The sequence below is a fragment of the Haliaeetus leucocephalus genome, unplaced genomic scaffold (assembly GCF_000737465.1).
Source record: "Haliaeetus leucocephalus isolate CR32 unplaced genomic scaffold, Haliaeetus_leucocephalus-4.0 Scaffold858, whole genome shotgun sequence".
Classification (NCBI taxonomy): domain Eukaryota; kingdom Metazoa; phylum Chordata; class Aves; order Accipitriformes; family Accipitridae; genus Haliaeetus; species Haliaeetus leucocephalus.
In genome coordinates this window covers 4,920,248-4,936,473 of record NW_010973294.1, presented here as the reverse complement: position 1 = coordinate 4,936,473, position 16,226 = coordinate 4,920,248, and positions in this window count along the sequence as shown.

Sequence of the window (16,226 nt, the reverse complement as noted above, 5' to 3'; positions counted from 1 at the left end):
CTCCTGGCAACTGAATACAGAATTATCAAAAGCACAAATAAGTTATTGACAAGGTTTCTAATAAATCCATAATAAACAGCCTTCCAATGGACTGTTGTTTATATGAGGGTCAGGCTCGCTGATGCAAGGCTCTAAGCCAGCACTGGCATCTAAGGCCATTCTTTTTACTTAGGAATATGTACCATGTTTTCATGTTCATAAGATAAATGATTGCCTTGGATATCCTGTTTTGATAGGGGTTTTTCATATGCAACGATGTATTACACAGCAAGAAGCACCCAATCTGCTGTAACCGGAAAAGCCTTATCAGGTAGCTGAGGAAAAGAAGTGTTATTTATGCCATAAAATACTGAAAGCCATGTCAATTTTTATCGACGACATCATACTTTTGAATGGTTCCTTGATAAAACTGATTACATATGTGAGACTGAAATCAAAATAAAGGCCTTTGAACGAGTACATACCTTGTATCATACCTTGATAATTAGAAATCACCTATTTCTTAGGAGATAGACTCTACTAACAGCTGCCAGTCAATACTATACTTACAGGTGGCTGACTGCAGACCCAAAATGAAGGAAGTTAAAATACATGCATTTTCCTTTTTAGTTACATGTACAACATCATGCTGGCTTTTAATTCATTATACTTCATCTTATAGTACTTGTGTTTAACAACCAAAAGTTCAGTGTGCCATTCACCGATTTCCAAAAAGGAATAAATGAATAAATCAGTGGCCCTGACCTGAATCTTCACTGGCAGTGTGCCAACATTGTTTTGACATACAACCATAATTGATGTTAGTGCTCCAGGAAGTCATAGAAAAGTGATCAATTATGAAGATAGCTTCCCATTGCTATTTTATTATATTCTGTTTTATTGCTGATACAAAGGTAATTTTGCACAGTTGAACACTCACATGTTCTGTAAAAATTTATCTCTTAATTTGAAATTGTTGCACAAGTTCCGTATTTTAAATATTTAAGTGTTACATTTACACATCGCTAAAATAAGAAGGATGCTGTGTCTGTCCAAAATGGCCAGTTTAATATTCCACATGCAGAATTATTTCTTAAAATTTCCTGACAGGTGATCAGATGGGAATAGTTTTGCATAACGCACAGTCTGTACTTCAGTTTATTGTTATGGTTTAGTTTATGAAAAGATGTAGTTAGAAGTCCAGCTGTGACAGAGTTCTTACCCATTAGAGGAAAATTACAAACTTTTTAAGCTGCTTCATCTCCTAGCTCAGGTGGCCCGTATTGGTCTTGTGTAGCAAAAATATATGGCATTGCCTGAACAGTTACTGGGTTCTCAGTGGAAGCAAACTACCCTCAGATCTATTCTGTCTCCTTTGGTTAATATTCCCTCTGTCACATCTGCATCTTCCCGAGGTCTCTTCTCACTTCTCCTGTTGTAGTGGTGGGAACTACGGGGCTCAATCATTCTCACAGTGTCATCCTGTCTGGCCCACTCTGGGTTTGAAAATCTGGTTGTTTTATGTGCCTGTGGAGCAGGAAAAGTGTTGATCATTCCTGCATCTGTTTATACGAGGGGGTTTTTCGTGGCTTGAGTTTCCTGGACTGGTGTTGCTTTTGTTGTTAAAAATGTCAACAGCAATGTTGTTTACTTGTTAACCTTGCAGATTCCAGGACACACGCCGACCGGGTTGGAGGGCCCTTTGAGCAATGGATTCGGAGTTTACTCAGAGTCAAGGAGCACTCCCTAGAAGGGTGTCTGTGCACTTAACTCAGAATTACACACACTAGGTACAAATCTGAATGGATAGGCAATTTTGCATTCAATACATCAATGCCCCAATCAGTCTTCTTGCACTTTTGGAAACCCAGCCTCTGTAAGATTCATTCTGTCTCCTGATAGGATTGTCCTGTCTGGTCTCTAATCTCTAAATATGGGCAGGTTAGCCTGAAAGTCTGCCGTTTCTTGATGTTAATATTTTTATTGTTACTCCTTGGGCAGGTGGTGACAGCTAGAGGTTTGTGTACATAGAGCAGCCTGTGAAAAATAAGTTGATGTGTAAATTTACAGTACACTTGTTCTCTATGGATTTTTTTTGTGATGCTGGTGTAGTTTGCTTTGCTCTCAGTGTGGACTACCTTAAATTAAGAAAAGAAATTCACCCTTAATATCTGACAAGGGAGATACTTTCTTTGCTTTGTTGAATGTAGCTGTGGTTCAGAGCTTCAATCATTGGAATCCAACTTCCCTATAAATTTAGTATGGTGAGGTATTGTCTTAATTTCAGAATTAATGCAAGTCTAAATTTACATTGCTTACGTGTAGACAGTTGTCCAAGCTCATTTCATAGTCACCAGTAATCTGATTGGTATAGTCAGTGGAGGCTGGAGAATTACTGTGTTTAGCCTGAAGCAGATATCTGAGCAACTAAATTGCACTGTGGGCTCCACTGACTGTGACCATAGTTTTAACATATAGCACACTTGTATACACCCAAAACTTAAGTATCTGGAGCTGAATCCCACTCTGTGTTTTCAGTGACCCAAGGTGCTTGAAGTTGATGGTTGGAAGTTCTCCTTAGGGATCCACATATCACCAGTGTGGATTGCCTAGCTCACCATTGGGAAATTCTGAAGCTTGATGTACTAGGTTGTATTTGTCTTTGAAAATAAGCATGCTGATTTAATAAAAAACAAGTCAGAGGACATCTTGGAGCCACAAGAAGTGAAAGGCTGGCAATCAAACAATCAGCATTATTTTACAACTGTTGGAGACTGCAGCTTTTCCAGGATATAGAAATCAGTGGTACCCCCACCTGGAAGCCTTTGATTCTTTCAAGGTGGATGACTCCCAGTTCCCACCCCTGCACTGGTATTGCCATTCAAAATTTGCCTGCCTACCTTCTTTGGCCCTCATGTAATATGTTGCTGATGTTTGTGCTAACTCTAACGTATGTGTTTCCTCTGTAAGTGAAGCATGGAAATTAAAGTCACTTGAATTTTCAAAAGAAAAAATGGGAGAGGAGAATAGTACCACTCTGAGGTGTCTGCTTCAGCAAGTGATGCTTGTAATAGAGAAAGTGACTGAGATACCTAAACACAAATGTTGTCTCGCTGCTCTCTGAGAACATGCAGTCCAGCGCATCTCTTAGGGTCTCCTCTACAACTACTGTGATGAATTGTGTTGTTTGTATAAAAGACAGATTTGGGACTGATCCTTCTACAGATTTGGACTTGCCATTTCTCCTGTTTTCAGTGATTTCTGGGTCCCTGAAACCTCATAGATGTGTTTTTCAGTGCACAGGCAATCATTTATCCCTTCTTTTTTTTTCCTTTTTTTTTTTTTTTTGGCAAGGCGATTGCACTAATCACCACAGCAGGCAGTCTGGGTATAGGCCATGTACTAGGCTTGAGACTGTTCCAGTCAAAATATTATTCTACTGGTTTTATGTTGGACTTGGCTGTGGTGACATTGCTGCCGCCCTGACTTCTAGGACTTGAGAAATGTCTGGGCTAATTGTGACTTTGTTGTTGGGTTTTGTTGTTATTGTTGTTATTGGAAGGCTCCAGCCCTTCCAGGTTCATCATTAAAGACAGGTGTTTACTGTGGAATGATCGTGAGATGAATTACCATAGTAAGGATGTGAATGTGTTGCAAAATTCTACCTGGGTCAGTTTTTCCACACTCATTTGTATTTATCTGAGGGAACCGAAGCACTGGGATGCTATGATACTTTCTGTCTTTGTTGTGGAAAAACTTATCTGTCTATTAAGAGAATCGAAAAAGAAAATGGAAGGTAAAACCCTGTCAAGTAATTTTTGCTGCATCTTGTGAAAAGTGCATGTTTTCCTAGTACGAACTGTTGCTCCCAGCTGAGCTGGATGACTTTGCTTGCAGCTTATTAGGACACTGCAGTGGCAGCAGACCACTATGGGCACTGACATGCAGCTATGGTACTGTAGTTGGCCCTAGCAAAAGAAGAGATAATTTGCACAGACTTGGGAACATGAGAATCAAGGTATGAAAATCTCCATCTGAAGAGATTCCAAAATCAGGAATGTACGAGTATTCTGCAAACACTACTGAAACTCCACTGCATATTTAATTACTCTTTGTTTTTGCTGACTGTACTGTTATGGACTGTAAGTATTCAAGAAATTATTTAAAGAATACATTTTAGGTTTTCTTTGTTGTCCTTAGCATTTTCAGCCCTGCAGGGACCTCGTTTCCAAGCATTGTTCCTGTATCCAGCAAGGCTAGAAGCAAATTTAAGAAGTGGGAGCCAGCATTTTCATGTGATGGCATTATTCCAGGAACTGGTGCTTTAGGATAAACAGTAAATATTGTGAAGCTTGCAAAACAGTTACTGATTCATTGCTTATACCCTGCTGATTTATTCATTGTTTGAGAGCGTAACTCCTCTGCTGTCTCTGCATCTGACCTCCAGTCACATATCCTTGGCATGAAAGGAACATGCTGTTGTTTCCAGCATCCAAACCTGAGGGTAACAAATACTATATTACCAGGTACATAAGCATCCCACACAAGCAACATCCTCTTTTGCTCCTTTCCCCAAATTACAAGACTGCTATGATGATTTGTAGTGCTGAGAGTTGCATCTGCTCACTGGGATAGGGAGAAGGTCCAGTGTCCTTCTGGTGCAGGCAAGGCTGACACCTAGTGACCAGATGCATTTGTTCCTATGGGATTTCAGTGAATTCTGGTTCAGTCACTATTCTCTCCTTCTGGAAGGTTTAAACTTCAAAGCGAATAGTTAATTTATTTCATCATCACTTTGGGCCTTTGTTTTCAGTGTTTCTCGTGTACTCTTCTAAAGATGAAGTTAAGGTAGCTTGAAAGCTTGTTCAAGCTTGATATTGGAGCCCTGAAGGTTTTGCATGTAGTCTCCTGGGAGCTGTGCGTTGCAGCTGCTGTGAGCAAACTGTGAGATGGCTGAACTGGTAAGTTCAGAATATGGTGCTTTTGTGTTTTTCTCCTTGATAAAATCATGGCTAACCTTGATGTTTGGATTCTCTTTGCTCATCCTTTTTTAAAGAATCCAAAATCAAACATAATGGGCTATTCTCTGAGTCGCAGAATTTTCTGTCTACTGATATCTGCTGAGCAGCAGTAGCATCTTGCAATGACACTGCTGCCTGGAAAGCGCTACCTGTTCCATCATCACTGCTGATCCTTCTGGAAATGCTTTGAGTTCTGTGCCTTAGCAAACTGCATATTAAAGAGGAAGAGTAAAACCTAGCTGAAAGACCCTTCCAGAACGCTTCTGATTTTTCTTTGGTTGTCTAGATTAATATACTTCTGAGAATTGTGTGTGACCTTTACCAAAAGGAGTAGCCATATAAATTTGGGGAAACAGCTCCCACAATGTGAACCAAAGCAGTCTTCTTCTTATAAGAATAGTCACTGACTCCAAAAGTAGACTGCAGAGGTTCTCAGTGGTTCCTCATGTTAATGCGTTTCACTTGAAACCCCATACTGAAGCCCTGAAGAAGCCTTCTTGGAGCAGTCCTTGGGACTGGAGGAATTTTTTGTCTTTTAAATGTCTTTTGTCATTTAAATGTTTCTTGAAATATTGGAAATAAACATTTTGGTTGATTCAGCATGACTGTTTGCTACTAGCACTGTGTTTGGCTACACAAAGAGTCAGAGCTCAATGTTTTTCTGTGGCTGAAAGGAAACTTTGATTCTTCCTGAATGAAATAACTAGGAACTTGCACAAGCCCTGTGTTGTTGAACGGAAAAGGCAGGCTTTTTTTCCTTCAGATAATCTTTTATATCTGACTCAGAACTTTGCATATGGCTCTGGTTCTGTATCTGTGGCATGTTTCTAATTAGCCCATGAAAAAACAAAGGTTCTGTGCATTCTAAAATCCACTGATTTTTCACCTGCTAACTATCTCTGATGAGGTATGCCTCTGGAGAGAGGACTAACAAATTCTCAAGGCAAATATCTCTGTCAAAGGCAGCAGATTCCAGTCTCTGAGCAATACAAGCCTCCATCATAGCCATCGTCTTTCCGTAAGTGTGGGATTCAGGTGCTCTGACATTGTGTACAAGAAACGCATTTTTTTATGCAGAGCAGTCCACATCATCGTGGCCTATTTTATTTTTTTTTCCATCATCACAGCTTTCACAGTTTTGTTCCAGGGCTGCAAGGGGACCAGCAAGCCTGGTCATCCCTGCCTGACCCACCAGCCAGTGACCTGTTCCCATCCCCAGGGAGATGCCCGATGCCCCGGGGCTGGGGCTGTCCCAGTGCCCCCGGCTGCCCGGCTCCCGGCTGGGGCAGTGGGACGGGACAGGCTGCCAGCCCCTGCCCTGCTGGCCTCTCACAGAGCCATGACACTAGGAATGAGAATAGCAAAACCGTCCACACACATGCATACAAAGCAGTTCTTTTTCCCCATCTGAAAAACTGACAGTGCAATTCAGTGGGTGTCTCAAAACTGTGGCCCAGTAACATTTGCCTGAAGGGAAAACTGTGTTTTCTTACTCGTGTTTGCAGCCGTCCTTGGTGTTTCTCCAGAAGGACCTCACAAACAGGGTTAAAGGGTAGTTCATTTCCATAGTCAGTTTGAATAATTATTTTAAAAATTCACAAAACCTGACTTCTAAACTTAATTTCATTTACACTGAATAGCTAATGATCAGTTATGAACAAGAGTCACAGAACAGGTAAATATGACTTTGATTAGGTATAAGTAATAAAGAGAGTTCAAATTCTTAATTTTGAAAGCTAAATATTGGGAACCCTGAAGGCCTTGAAAGAGATCTTTGAGTTTATAAGGAATGCAGTGTATAATGATTCCCCTTCTTTTGCTTTGCTTTTTTTTTTTTTTTTGAGGTAACAGGAGTTTTGTTCATTGGTCAGACTAAGCCAATTGTTTTCATTATTTCAGACCACAAGTGCAGGATTCCTGCCTTTGTTCAAAGCAGCGTCGTGGGGAAAAATAAAGCTCTCCAGTATCAAAGTAACTTCTTGTGCCTACGGGGAATAAAGCAGGGCATCTGTTACGGCTCTGCCTCTGTGGACAGGTAGATGTCACTTCTGGAAAACCTACTCAGAGCCTCAGGCAACTTGTATAGTCTTTGTCGGTCCTGCGCTGCTTTAGTTACAGTGGTAGGAGTAGTACCCAAGTAGCAGGTGCCCTAAGGTTGAGCTAGGTCCATACGTCTGCTCCAAAATAATGGGTGGTATGGAGCCTGGCAGTGCAGACATGGGAACATGCGCAGGCATGGCCAGGGGAAACCACTCAGAGCAAACCCCTGCGTTTAAAAGTCCCCCTGAAACCCCCCTCACATGGTGGCTACAGTCCTCCAGCGACGTCCCAGCCTGGAGATGATGGCACACAGCGAGCCCCATCACCCGGGGAGGTGCTGCCGTGTCCTCCTCTCCCATGCCGTGACCTGGATGGGGAGCAGTTTGTGTGCCCTCCCCCTGCCACCCAGATCCCTGGGTTGAACTGCTTTGCAGCTGGGTTGGAAGCCAAAGGGGCGACCTGCCTCCTGGTCTAGCAAGGGGGTTTGGCGGAGTCTTTTCTCCTCTGACAGAGCTCACCCGCAAGGCCCTGCTATCAGCTGCATGTGGTAATGCGGCAAGAATTATATTTCCTTTCTTCGAATAATGGCAAACCCAGCCCAGACAGTCACTGGCCTAGCTCTGCCTGCTCATACGACCAACTACCATCATACTAAAGAGGAGACTGATCTTTCAGACTCACATGCCTTTGTCAGAACTTTGCATGTGGTAATGTAGGAACCAACAAGTAAGGCATGCAGCTCTGTGGCTTTTATTCTGATTGTATAGTACCCAAAATTGCAAGAGCTTTAGTGATACTTCTGACTATCCAAGGAGTCGGGCCACTTATAAATATACTTCCTTTTTATATTACAAGCTTTTCTACCAATTCACTTGAATTTTAACTGTATTTTATTCATAATGCGACTGGATCCACCACACACTTGCAAATACGAAGTACAAAGGCACTTCCTAATTTCAGTCACAGCCAAAATTAAAGTTAAATGAAAGTTAAACCTAAATGTACCTGTTTGATCTTAGTTCTCCTTCTCATGACTCAGGATGTCTCCCCACTGCACATTCACTTGAATTTTACAGAGCTGTGTTCTAAAAATACCAATTGATGAATCCTTAGGTAGAAGACTTTACACTGCTGAGATTGTCTGTTTGTTGGGGGTTTTTTTACAGAAAACCACCATGAAATGCATGATTCTACACTGAAACACTATTTTTGTATCTCTACCCACTGATATTCTTTATCAGAAGTCAAATGTTTGTAATAATTTCTGCTTATAGGTTTATTGACTCCTTTTTGAAACAGGAAGTTTTGAAAATTCCTAATTCCACTTTCCTATAAAATCTTATCAACTGGTCCAAGTAAAGACATCAAGGTGAAGTATAGGCTTATGCATTAAGCTACACACTACAGTGTTATTCAAATAATGATGGAACTTTTGTGCTCACTGAGGAATGACTGAATTTCTTTTTGTATGTTTGAGCAATTTGTTCAAATGATTGACGTGAACAGAAAACACTAAAAGAAAGAGATTAAAGGGAGAATATAAAAGTCTCATATGAATGAAAAAGTTATGACATGGAAGAAATTTTAAAGGCTATTTAGTTTTCCTGGGAATCAAAGGTTTTGTCTCTTCTCTTTGCCCATTTCAACCCCTTCTGTGCCATCCTTCCTAAGATGCTAAAGCCTCTGACCACTTGAAAGACATGTCTGAGGGTCCCACAGGACAGATCATCCTGACTCATGGCACATTTCTGTTCTGATTAACCCCTCTGTACTAATTTGTTTGGATCAGTTAGATTACATATCTTCTTTGGTTTTCTTCACAACCGATCTGAAAACAAATCTACACCAATGTCCCTCATTTACTACGAAAATATTGTAGTTTGGTACCCTTTGACTGATAATCAAAATCCAATCGGCAAGCTACTCCTGGCTATCAATTTGTTTCGGTAAAATGCGTGGTGCACATAAATTGCTGATTTTGTGAAACTGCAGCCTGGCAGCTGAAAGCGTACCATCCCTGTATATATTCTTTACAGAGTTTTCAAGTAAAACTTTGGCCTGGATGCATGATAGTCTATAGTATTTCTGGAAGGCCGGTAGCAGTAGTCCATCGGTCACCAAGTTTGGGAGGCACAGATAGAGCCAGGGCTGGCCATGCTGACATAGCCACTTCTTCAATAGGTAGCAGAGGTCTCTGCTGCAGGCCCACCCAGAAAGGAGAGGAAAGGAAATATGCTTCGGTAGCTAACACTAATGACAGCTGACATTCCTAGAATATGATGGCGCTTATCATGACCTCATACAGTCAGAAGCCGATTTCCTTAATCAGGTTCAGAGAATGCTAGTCAAGTTTTCCTGTGTTTTAGTCTGGTACTCTAAGGAAAGAACTGTTTTGCAACAGCATACACTTGCCCATCTGTGTATCCATTTGGATCCCTCGCCATTTCTTTTGAAATTTTTTGAACTGTTTCAGTTCTGCTTGACGGAGGATTGTATGTGTCAAAGAGAGAAAGGTCCCACAAGCCACTTGAAGACAAGCAGCCAGACTGGGAGAAGAGGCTTATGTGTACCAAACGACAGATGGGCTTAAATGTGACTTCTTCTCATTAGACACCAGCAAACGTAGCTCCCAGACTTCAGCTAGAGAAGCCAGGCGTCAGCAGGGGTGCTGCTCATAAGCCATGGGTGAGGGCGCATGTCTCCCGCCTCTGGTGCTGTTGGAAAGATGCACATAAAGGTACTGACTGGAGAGGGAAACGATGAAATCAAATCCACAAAATATCCTGTCAAAAGTAAAACAGAAACATTTTTTCCCCCCAAATATTTGGCAGTCACAGCTGTCTTAATGCTGCTTGTAACTGTAGTAAGAACAACCCCTTCAGCTGTGGTGTAATTTATACAAAGTTGACAGCCTTTTAAGGTTAGAAAAAATATAACTATAACCTTCTGCTTTCACATCAAGAGGTCTAAACCTTCCAAAACTATTCCAAGTGTATTTAATAAAAATTCAGCTCAGCAAGTTGAATTTTTACATGCTGCTTTGTTCCAGTTTTGTCTTCACTTACTCTCTGCACCTTTTTTCACTTGCCACTCCTAAACAAGGGAGGCAGATTTTATTGATGGGTGTCAGAAACAGATACATGTGAAGCACAAACAATAGAGAGAATAAAAAGTATTGGAAGCTGCTGTCAACCTAGGAGAAGATTTTCATTGACAAGATAATTTCTGAACTTTTTGTGAGATGATCATTCACCCTTTTTCCTAATTTATGCTATGCATGACTTGGCTGTGACTTTTATTGATTACTCAGACAAACATAAAGAATAATGTCCTGCGTAAACTTGTTTTGCAGATGTGGACCATTTCCAAATTGCCTTAAAAAACTATGTCTTTCTTCCTTTGCTACTACTTTTCTTTGGGAGGGGAACCAGCTCCTTTTCTGCCCTGCCTGGAGCTGGGAGAATGCACCTGCCTGTGTGACTCAGTGGGAAACGAGGAGGTAACTCAGCTACGCATGGGAGCTCAAGAGGCTGGCTGGTACTTCCCAGCATCTCCCAAGGGGATTTAGCCACCAAAATATGCTTATTGCTAAAACACTGGCACAGGCTGCCCCGCGAGGGCTGGGAGCTAAGCTGGCTGCCTCCCGCGGCCACAAAGGCCAGGGGTAAGGAGGGGAGCGGCAGCAGTCCCCAGCTTGCGGTCGTGTTTTTCAGCCCTGTGGGTTTTGTGCCATCAGTGAATAAGGAGGCCGGTGTGTGTTTCTTTCTGACACTGACTGACAAAATCCATCTCTCTTGTTTAGGAGTGGCAAGTGAAAACAAATGCAGAATGTAAGCGGAGTCGGGTACAAAGCTGGAACAAAGCAGCGTGCAAAAATCCAACTTACAGGACTGAATTTGCGGTTAATCCACTTGGAACGGTTTTGTCAGTCGCGGCGGTGACCCGCAGAGCTTTCCGAGTAGGGTGGCATTCGCCGCTGCCGGCAGGAAGAGGCATCCAGAGTTACACAGCGAGAGGTACACCCATCACGTCCACCGCCTCACAGGAAACTAGAATTAAGCTGAAGCGGGGAGAGGTGGGGTTTTTACCCACAAATTAAGCTACAAAAACTTGGACGAAGGACGACAGCGCAGTGGCCGCTGGGGGGAGATCTTACCCCGGCCCGGGGGCGCGTTCGGCTCCCGAGCGCCGGGGCGAGCTGCTTGGCTCCATTGCCGGGTCAGGTATTGAGATTAAAAGTCTCCGATTTGGGAGGAGAAGTCTCGGGGGTGTTCCGAAGCAGGAATACTTCCAAATGTGCTTTGCGCCACAACAGAGCGAGCTGTTTAAAGCGATGGGAAATGTCCCCAGCCGTCTTTTTGTAATTAATTGCTCGTGAAAGCTTTTAACGCTTTCAGTCACGCGTGGAGATTAATGAGGCAACAGCTCTGGGGGGAAGGAAAGGAGAGTTTTGAAAGATAATGGTCAGTAAATGCGAAAGCTGCTACTCTATTACCTTTACATTTCCTGGTGTTAAAAACTGCAGTCTTTGAGGATATCTGTAAGTCAGAACTGGTAAGACGAATATTCTCATTACACTGAAATAATGAAGTGGTGGTGAACTCTTTAAGACTGTCAGAAAAAGAAGTACTGACAATACAATAAGCAAATGTCTCTTGTAAGGACACTTTTTCTTTCTCTTAATGGATTTAAATGGTGATGGAAAATATTCATTAAGCATAATATGTTCGGGTCAGTTTTCAAGAGGGTTAGAATTACATGATGCTACATCACTCTACAAACAGCCCCACTGAGCTGCTTATGAAGTTACTGTTTAGTGGGAGTAAATGTATTCCTCTAGCACTCTGCTTACAAATTGAAGAACTGAAGGTATGCTGAGATTTAGTCTTCTAGGTGGGAAAGCTGCACCAAGCAGCCAAATACTGGAACAAGTAGCCTTGGGAAATCAGATACAATACAAACCCACAACATTTTCATGCTCATTTCTATAACCAAAGTGTTATGGGAAACTAATTTTGTGATGTGCAGTCCATGTGTGTAACATGGCACTGCAAGGGTCCTACTGAAAGGGAAATAGACATCTATTCTCCTTTTCACCCTAAAATCAAGTAAAGTACCATTCTGTGGACCCAAGCTCAAAATGGCCAATTCGAGGATCACAAAGAGTGAGAGCAGTGTATTTCTGCCATACAGCTGTGTGACCTCCTGGTTGTCAATAGGCAGCATTAAGCTAGGACAGAAAGCAAACTATCTTGCTTTTACCATCAGTGAGTCATCTAATTCCTTTTCACCTCCCATTCAGGAAAGATGTGAATGTATAGTGAAGTAGGATCTTCAGATTTCCTTAAGCTTGGGAAATTTTTAGCATAGTAGTGCAACGTAAGTGTATTAGAGAAAGACTGTCTTGTTTTTAGCTCTGCTGAGGACAAGATTTTGTGGTTTGGGTTTTGGCAACCTAATGGTTTCATAAACTCTGCTGCTTTCCTGAAGTCCACTACTGGCAGATACCTTGTTAGATGGGAAATACACTGCTGACTCTGGGAAGTTTTCCATTTTCTTCCAGAAAGCACAGCAAGGGTTTCAAAACTGGTTGTCCTCAACTCCTCTGGTTACAGCCCTGCGGAAATAAGACAAATGTGAAGGAGGAAAGCAACACCGTTGTCTTCCCTCCATGCCCCAACAGAATGTAACATCTCCTGTGACATGTTAGAGACCTCTCAAAAGAGATCTTCCAGCCACAACAAAACCAGATTAAGTTTACTAACTTCAAAAATGTTCAAAAGCAAGAGCCGTTTTGTTTGGCTTCCTACACCCACTGAGTGTAGTAGGTGCAGGGGCCAAAGGACCATATAATTTATTATGCCTCTTTTTGATGGAAGTAGTCATTTGCCAAAGTCAATGGATTTATTTTCTCCCGTGAAGTACCCATGGAGTGATGTGCCCAGGTCCAAGCCAAGACCTTTTTACGACACACTCACTTGGTGAAATCTTTTTCCCTAAGGTTAGCTTAGATTTTCAGTGAAAGTTTTGTGACTGAAGTTTGCTAATACCAGCAAGGAATGAGTAACTATGTGTTATCTCTCCTGCATGGCACGAAGAACAGACTCCTTAAAGTTTCTGTCATGTACAAAGGCAAAAATCACTGCAAAGTTTGTTGCCTGCATGTGCCCTATGAATTGCAGTGAGCTTCAGGGGACAAGAAGCCACCTTGAAGCCTTCTGGAATTGGGTGAACTAAGTTGCTCAAGAAGCCCCTTTGACGTCTGTGCCTCTTAATTGTGAAACTCAAGAAACTAAGGTTGGTGACTTTATTTCTCATGGATGATTGCTCTAATTTACACAACACAGTCATGAGCAATATCAGCTAGAAAATGCATATCAGATAGAAAATGATAAGTTGTTCAGCACACTTAGAAGATCAGATTCTGCCCAGCTTAAATCTGGCCTTGCATGCTAAAGTCAAAGAGCAAGCATAATGTTCACCTTGCAGAGCCTTTTCCATTCGTATTTATCTTAAACATCTGTGGAACAGAAGAAGAGAAAGGTTTTCTGGCATGTGGAAATGTATGTCTCCTCTCCAGCACAGTAGAACTGGATAACCATAAGAAGTATAATGTACTGTGTTTTTCTGTGACAAGTGACACATGAGATTTTTGTAGTAGAGTTCAATAAATGCAATTTATTGTTTCAGAAGGCAGAAGCAATTATTGTGGTTTCTGTCATCATCTCTTTGAAAAGAATCAGAATAAAATGCTGAGCAGACTAGTAAAGGACTTCTCAAGCTCCCCTGCTACCTGATGATTTTTTTATGGTTTTGAGGTAGAACTATGGGCCAGCTCATGAGACATGGCCCAGGTTAGAAGAGGAGTTCCCAGATATCAGTGAACCTAATCTGAGCTATTACTGTTCAATTGCTCTGTTCATCTGTGGACAAGAAAATAAAGTCCTGTTTATTTCAGAGCTGTCCTTGGCGTTTCCACAGGTTTTGCGATACTGCACAATGGATGGAGACTTAGAACAAAAGCGCAAGGGCAGGTTCAGCTACTTCTGAATTTAAACGTTCCTCTATGTAGAGTCTCTTGTAATATAAAGAAAATCCCTGCTGAGGCGATCTTCTACTTATTTATTTCAGGATCACATGAACTGGCAGAGAATGTCCTAAGCTTTGTTCCTAGCTCTCAGTTTGACAAGCTGTCCAGAGTCAGAATAACCCTGGCCTCATACTTCTTCCTAGAGTCTCCTGCTGAGTGTAAAATATGGCTGTCTTGCAGTTTGAATAAGGCTTTTAATGTGCCATGGGATGTCACGGTCCACAGAAATGGAATACAGTGTTCTGCTTGCTGAGAAACAGAAAAAAGCTAACCAAACTGGTTTCTTCCTCCTGAGTACATAGTGACTGACTCAAAATTCAGTCACTGAGACTAAAAATATCAGCCTTCATCACAGAAAAAAAAAAAGTATTTGACAGATGGATTTAGTCTTCCCTCAGCAGGAACATCTATTTGCCACCAAAAGTTTAGTGAGTACACTGAGGCCAAATAACATGGTCTTGTCTCCCAGTGCATCATTAACAGACTGTGGGGTAAGGCAGATGTTATTTCTTTGAATTAAACCCTCCGAGAGAGCTCTTGTAGAAATCATGCTGTTTTAAAGGTTGTAAGTGGCTGGGGGAAAAATAAAAGTTTACCCGAGAATATGAAGAGAAACAGCTCTTAAAAGCAGGGCTTTGTTCCTCCCCGCTGTTATGCTCAAAGGAGCTGAAGTGCGGACCCCCTGGTCCTCACAGGGACCTATGGGTACAGGCACGGACTGCTCTGACCAGGCTAGCCAGTGATTTCGGTGCAAACGTCAATGACTACAGGAGCGCTTCAGGAACAACAAACAAGGAGCGCAGCATCAAACACCTCCCGTGCTGCTGAGTATTCCTACAGGTTTCTTACTGCCTTTCCCTCCTTCCTTCTTCCTGATGCGGTGCTATTAGTTGCAGAGCAAGGTGAGATGTGAGACAAATCTGTTCTGTCCAGCCCTGATGAAGACTCACCTGTGGAAATGGCCACTAGCTGATGATGAGATTTCAGAAGCAAAATAAATCAGCACTGCTTTGGGAGGAATTTTGTCCAGTGGGCAGGAAACCTGCTCAGAATGCACTTGGTGAGGGCCAAGGCTGCAGGGTTTGTGCATAAGTGCTAGAGTATGTGGAGGACTTGGTGAGACAGCTTAAAGATACCTTCTGGAAATCTTTGCTCTCTCTCGCTGCCTCTACCAAGAAGGACCCTGGCACAGCCCTGATTCTGAGGCTGATACTACTTTTCAGCACTTTTTTACTTCCAAGCCAGCACTGAGCTGTATTTTCCTCCAAGCTTTACAGAACGCTTTTTTACCGTGTTGGACTCAACCAAGGCTAGTCTCCATTTTAATAGATGTATTTTCCACAGGAAATTAATGTATTGTTTCCCCAAAGCTATTTCAGTCTGTAAACTTCACTGCAGTCTGCCCAGTTGCACGTTATTTCAGCCAGCCAAACGAATCTAGTGCCCCCGACAGTCCTCTTAGTAGTTTTAGCCAAGGGAATTGTGTCAGGCTCAGATTTACTACTTGGATCTTCCAAAAGACAGTCCCCTGCAAGAGATCTGGCGGCTGAATATTCCTGTGGTTTTTTCCCAAGGAAACCTGCTGACAGAGAGAGTACTGTGTTTTCCTAATTATTGTGTTAGTTCTCTGACTGTGTGTGTATCAAGGTACCTATAGATACAAGGATATATGGGGCATATGGACTGTATGTGTACTGTGATACCTACAGATACCAGGATACATGGTATATAGGGACTGTATGCGTATCATGGTACCTATAGATACAGTGCATTCTGTCTTTGACTGTGGATTTGTATATTTTTAGAAGTCTTTTCAGTCAATATTGTTGGGATTTTTTTAAATTAGCATGGGTAGTTTGAATTCTTCCTTTTCTCAGGAGGCATTAATAAAATGGCAGCGGGGGCGCAGCTTCACTTTTAAGGTGACAAACGCTTGCGAGCCACGACGATCCCTTCCCTGAGCCATTCTCTGTCGAGATGACAAGTAGCTGGCGGCTGTCAGGTCTGAGTAGGAAATCTCCACAGCAGCGCTGAGAATGTTTATTGTAGGGAGAGAACTTTTGCCCTGTGAAGTCACCTCCTACTAGTCACCAGTA